General features: G+C 48.8%; 1 protein-coding gene across 1 annotated transcript in view; it reads right to left on the reverse strand.

The window, feature by feature from the left end:
• Positions 1–2,708, reverse strand: part of MATN2 (matrilin 2) — an 84,789-nt gene extending 82,081 nt beyond the window's left edge. The window contains exon 1 of the mRNA XM_018556166.1: positions 2,638–2,708. The gene's annotated coding sequence lies outside the window, so the exon portion shown is untranslated. The remainder of the gene's footprint in view (positions 1–2,637) is intronic.
• Positions 2,709–6,000: the final 3,292 nt, after the last annotated feature.

Here is a 6,000-nt window from a genome sequence, read left to right on the forward strand (position 1 = left end):
GGCAATCGCTGTGTGCATTAACGCGCAGCCCTGGGATGTGTGTCCCGGGTGTTGTACAGTGTAGTGCAGGTGTGAACCTAGCCTCAATGTGAACATTCTGTACTAAACTAAAGTTGAGGTCAGGGCAGCCATCAGAAATTTTGGGGCCCCTTACACGGCTTTAGGCCGGGCCACCCCTGCGCCGCTGGACGCAGGGCTTAATGACGCACTGGACGCAGGGCTTAGTGACGCGCTGGACATAGGACCCACCTGAGAGTGACCCTGCAGAGCCCACCATAGATGCTGCACAGCCCATCTGAGACTGTCTATGGTGGGCTCTGAAGGGGTCTCAGGTGGGCTGGTCAGGGCTGCATCCCTCCCCTCCCTCCTTTCCTTCCTTCCTTCCTTCCTAGTTCCTCTTACCTGCACACATGGCCTCGTCTGCCGCCGGACCAGCCAGAAGTGACGTCACGTCACCAACGTGACGTCACTTCCGGCCAGTCCGACATCAGACGAGCAGTGTCACTGATGGGGCCCTAGCTCAGTGGCGGACCTAACGAACAAAGGGCCCTGGTGCAAGATTTTTTTTTGGTCCCCCCCCCCAAAAAAAACAAACAAACACAGCGCTCTCCTCCCGCAGCGCTCGGCCGGTTCTCACTTTCTATCCTCCCTGCTGGGACACAGAGCAACGCCCATCGGGGAGGAAAGAAAGCAGGGATGCGTTGCTGTATCGGCAGAAAAATTGCATTATTGCTCTCACTGCGACGTTCGAGGCGATATGTAACATGTTCAGCACAATTGTCGTTTTTCGCAAGTAGGTGCTACGGGCGGGGGACTTAAACATTTTTTTCCCCAATTTTTTGATTTCTTTTTAATGTTACATTCATTTTTAAACACTTTTTTTGTACACTAACCCAAAGGCTGAGGCCCCGGTGCTCCCGCACCGGCCGCAGTTCCGCCACTGCTTCTCAGCTGTACCAAGCTGCTTCTCAGCTGTATCAAGCAGCTTCTGAGTTGCGTCTCAGCTGTACTAAGCTGCTTCTCAGCTATCCTAAGCTGCTTCTGCGTTGCACTAAGCTGCTTCTCGGCTGTATCAAGCTGCTTCTGAGATGCTTCTCAGCTATCCTAATCTGCTTCTGCGTTGCGTCTCAGCTGTACTAAGCTGTTTCTGCGTTGTGTCTCAGCTGTACTAAGCTGCTTCTGCGTTGCACTAAGCTGCTTCTCGGCTGTATCAAGCTGCTTCTGAGATGCTTCTCAGCTATCCTAATCTGCTTCTGCGTTGCGTCTCAGCTGTACTAAGCTGTTTCTGCGTTGTGTCTCAGCTGTACTAAGCTGCTTCTGCGTTGCGTCTCAGCTGTACTAAGCTGTTTCTGCGTTGTGTCTCAGCTCTACTAAGCTGCTCTCATCTGTCCTAAGCTGCTTTTGAGTTGCTTTTCAGCTGTACTAAGCTGTACTTCACCTTCACTTTGACTGGCACAGGAAAGTAAAGCAATGCAGACACAAGGAAATACCTGTTTAGACCAGCCCCAATGCATTAGTTTAAAAAATGTTGGAAAACCTCTGCCACCATATTTAGATCAGCCCACATTGATCAGAGTAGAGGGGACAATCACAGCTTCCATGATAAAATTACAAATTCCACTGCGGAACAAAGATTTTGTCTTGTTTGAGTAATGAGGCAAAGAGCTCTCATCTCTCGTCTCCTCCTGCGGTTGGCCTTAGGTTACTGACAGGAAATCTGCTGTACATATGGCATCCCTATGATCAAAGCTTTATGTTCATATATTCAGTTACCATAGTCCCAGTGACCTTCACCGCCGGCCGATAGTCATGTAAGGGACCCGGGTGGGCCCCCCAGGCTGCCCGGGCCCCTTACATGAGTATCGGCCGTACCCCCCTGATGGCTGCCCTGGTTGAGGTCACATGTATTCAAGAGCCTGAAAAGGTGGAAGTGAACGGTAAAATATATCATTATTTACATATCTCATTTCACTACTCTGCCTCCTATTACCGAGACCTTGGAGGACAGTGAGATAACAGAGGCAACAACACATAGAAAACATCATCAACACATAGAAAACATGAGACTTAATGTATAATTCACAATCTATTATGTTACTTGTTCATTACAAAAAGTAACCAGAATGATTCCGCTGCCTGTAGAGAACAAGTCACATGACACTACACTGTAATCTTGCTGGTTGTGTATTGAACGTCATGCACTGATATCACAGCATGGACATTCCCCGCACTGCTCTGGCTGGCCAGGAATGTAGTAACTGAGCCGCTGTCAGTCATCTCCCTAACCGCTGCTCATGTACCAACCCAACCAGCCCCCCCTCCCCCATGCAGAACACTCTCCATACACATTGCAGAACACTCTCCATCTACACATTGCAGAACACTCTCCATCCACACATTGCAGAACACTCTCCTTCTACACATTGCAGAAAACTCTCCATGTACACGTTGCAGAACACTCTCTATACAAACACTGCAGATCATTGCATTTCTCCATGTTGCAGAACACTTCTCATACTCCCTATAAACTTCTCTGCAGATCCCTCTGTACACTCCGCTCTGCCTTCTCTCCATCAGATGAGTGCAGTGTGCTCCCCTCCCCCACTCCTGTACGGAGGACCCGGCCATCCCTCTTACCTGCTCCGGAGGAGGACGGGGACAGCGCGGAGTCAGAGCAGAGCTCCAAGTGTCCGGCAACAGAAGATCCCCCACCGGGGAGAGCCATAGAGGCCCCGCCCCCTCCTCTGTAACCGGACACATACCGGGTACTGGATCACATACAGGGACTGAGCGGTCCCATCACACTGACCTCACATACAGGGACTGAGCGGTCCCATCACACTGACCTCACATACAGGGACTGAGCAGTCCCAGCACACCGGACTCACATACAGGGACTGAGCGGTCCCATCACACTGACCTCACATACAGGGACTGAGCGGTCCCATCACACTGACCTCACATACAGGGACTGAGCGGTCCCAGCACACCGGACTCACATACAGGGACTGAGCGGTCCCATCACACCGGACTCACATACAGGGACTTAGCGGTCCCATCACACCGGACTCACATACAGGGACTGAGCGGTCCCAGCACACCGGACTCACATATTCATATATATATACAGTGTGTGTAGTTACTGCTCTGTAGATCCGGCATGCATATGCTGATACTTGTAGTCCCCCAGCATTATCTGTATGATCCCTATGGTGCCAGTTTGGGATAATTCACTGCACATTCACTGCCAACATTCTCATATGTGTAAAGTGGTGAATGTTGTACAATGTTAACTAATAGGCGAGGAGCTGTGAGTGTCATTGCCTCGTCCTCCTGGAAATACTCATTGCCTGGCTGCCATGCTGTCCTTTTGGTATCATCATTACATTGGATCATAGTCCCGGGGACTGGTGTGATGAGGACTTCTGACTTTTCTCTGACTTCCATACTTATAATGGAATCTTAGAACTGGGAGAATGTCATTCACACTGCAGTGCACTACTACCACCACTGGGTGGTGCATAGGGGCGGTGCCACCTAGTGGGGGTAATGCCAGGCGAGCTGCAGTCCCCCAGCTCAGTCCACAAGTGTAATGCTGTTTCACTAGCACTCCTGATGTTCAGGTTGGATAGATTTGTCTCCTCTGTGATATATAAAGCAAAATGTGGAGATTATAAGTGTTTTTCCCCATAGTTCTCCTAAGGGTCACGAGAGGACATATACTAGCGTCCTCCCGTCGCCCAAAGCTCAATATACCGCGATCTACAGCTCGCAGTATACTGAGACTGCCGCAGCCGGGACGGATCCCGACATTGCTGTCAAGATCCACCCAGCTGCGTGAGTGACAGCTGGCTCTGCCTATCTAGAGGCAGAGCCAGCTGTACCCGCCCCCTCCCCCGTCCGTTCTGCCAGTCAGCGCTGGAGGATTGGAGCGGGGAGGGGGGAATCCCTGCGGGAAGCGGTGACTGACAGTCACGGCTCTCTGCAGGGTGATGATCGAGAAGTGAGCGAGCGATGGTATGTGTTCCCTCACTTCCCGATCTATTGAGCCGACGTGTGACAGTTTCATTGTCACACGTCGGCTCGAACTATAAGGGTGAGTGATTTTCACTCACCTCATAGTTCTCCTTTAAGTCCCCATTTATACCCTCACATTCTTTGAACGTGCACAAAATGTGTGCAATGACATGTCTTGCGTCAAAAAATATACAACACACTTGCATTGCCATTACTTGTTGGCACTCCAAACGCATCCAGAAAAAGTACATTTTTCCCCGCAGTGACGCATGGGGGTCTCAGCTGCCGTTGTGATGTGCGGGGTCCCTTGTGTGTCCCTGTGTCTTTAAGGAGGTTGGGCTTCCTCCTGACAAACCTGCACCCAATTTAATCTTTTGCCCCATGAGCTCCAAGATGGAGGCTCTGATAGTTTAGAGTTAGGACCGCACTATATAGAGGTGCCTTGGCGCGGCTGTGCGGCTTTCACATTTTCTGCAGAAGACGTGTATCCAAACCTCTGCTTTTAACCTTAGTGTGAGACAGGTTTTTTTGCATGCTGGCTGGTGAATGTGATGGGAAATTTTTTGCTGTTGTATTAAAATGTGCACAGACGCACGGTGAATCTGCTGCATGAGCTACGTTCCTGCAGTTGTCATGTGTGCGGCTCATGTGTGAAATCAATAGGCAACATACAGCAAACGCAGGAAAAAAATGTGCTCGTTTTTGGAATGCGAAGGTGTGAACGGGGACGATCTGAACAAAAAGAAGAGAAGCTGATTGGTTGCTGCGGGCAACTGCTCCAGATTTTATCTGCTCCCGTTTTTGGACAAACCCCCATTGCATTTTACTTGAAGACATATAGATGACATCATACACAATTGTGCAATTATGGAGCAACACAGACAATCAGGACCGCCATCTTTTTATTCCACAGCTCCTCATCTCTCAGACAAGATAACATTTTAGCATGCGTGTGAAAACAGAAGAAATTTAGAACTCCAGGAAATGTAAAACGTAAACCCTTGAAGTGGGGCTCTCCCGGCACTGTAAGGGTTAACTGTTAGTTTTGTTCTAGGGGGCTAAAATAAAGAAGATATCCTCCATCCTGTGGCAGTCAGCGCTCACCTCTCTCCCCCTCCACCCTGACTGTGAAATGTCTCTCGGGGTCCTCACAGGATGACTTCACAGGTGATTAGACCACCGGAGCCCAGGGTGGAAGAGGCAGCCAGGTGGGACCGAGGATCGGGGGAGTATATCTCCTTTATCCCACTAGACCAAAACAAGCACTTAACATTTGCAGTGCCGGGGTAGCCTAGTGCAAGGGTTAATTTTTACATTTCCTGGAGTTCTTCTTTAAAGAGACCCTGTCATCACTTATGGAACAAATCAAGCTGCCGGCAGTTGTGCAAAATGTGCTGGCGGCCAAAACCAAAATAGCATAAAAATTTGCTTTGTTTGACAAAACGAATGAAAATATTTTTAGTTTCCGTTCATTTAGTCTGAAACAAATGTTTTGTCTTTGCACATGTCTACTAATATGTGTGTGGGGGGTTATTTATTTATTATTATTATTTTACTGTTGGAGGGCTACGGGGAAATATCGGGGGTCTGAACAGACCCATGACCTTTCCCTTGTGAAATAGAAAAAGAGATTGAGTACATGGAGTCCTCAATCTTTTTTTCTGCAGCCTCTGTTCTAAATGAATGGAAAGCACTCAGTACAGAGCCTACTCATTCATTCAGAAACTGGTGATAGTAAAATATTTACTATCATCCAGTTATCAATGGGTAGAAGTCTCTATAGTGAATGCTTACACCCATTGAGAAACTCATGAATGAACAGGAAGTGATGTAAAGCATTTCCTGTTCATTCATAACCGAGGGCACATAGTACTATGTGCCCCCAGTTGTTTACAAACACTGGAGTGATCAGCTGATTACTCCAGTGTTTGCTCTGCACAAAGAGGATCGGTAAATATCTCTCCATCCTGAGCACTGAAGCCA

The sequence above is a fragment of the Nanorana parkeri genome, unplaced genomic scaffold (genome assembly GCF_000935625.1).
Source record: "Nanorana parkeri isolate BGI_ZX_2015 unplaced genomic scaffold, ASM93562v1 scaffold226, whole genome shotgun sequence".
In the NCBI taxonomy this organism is placed as follows: domain Eukaryota; kingdom Metazoa; phylum Chordata; class Amphibia; order Anura; family Dicroglossidae; genus Nanorana; species Nanorana parkeri.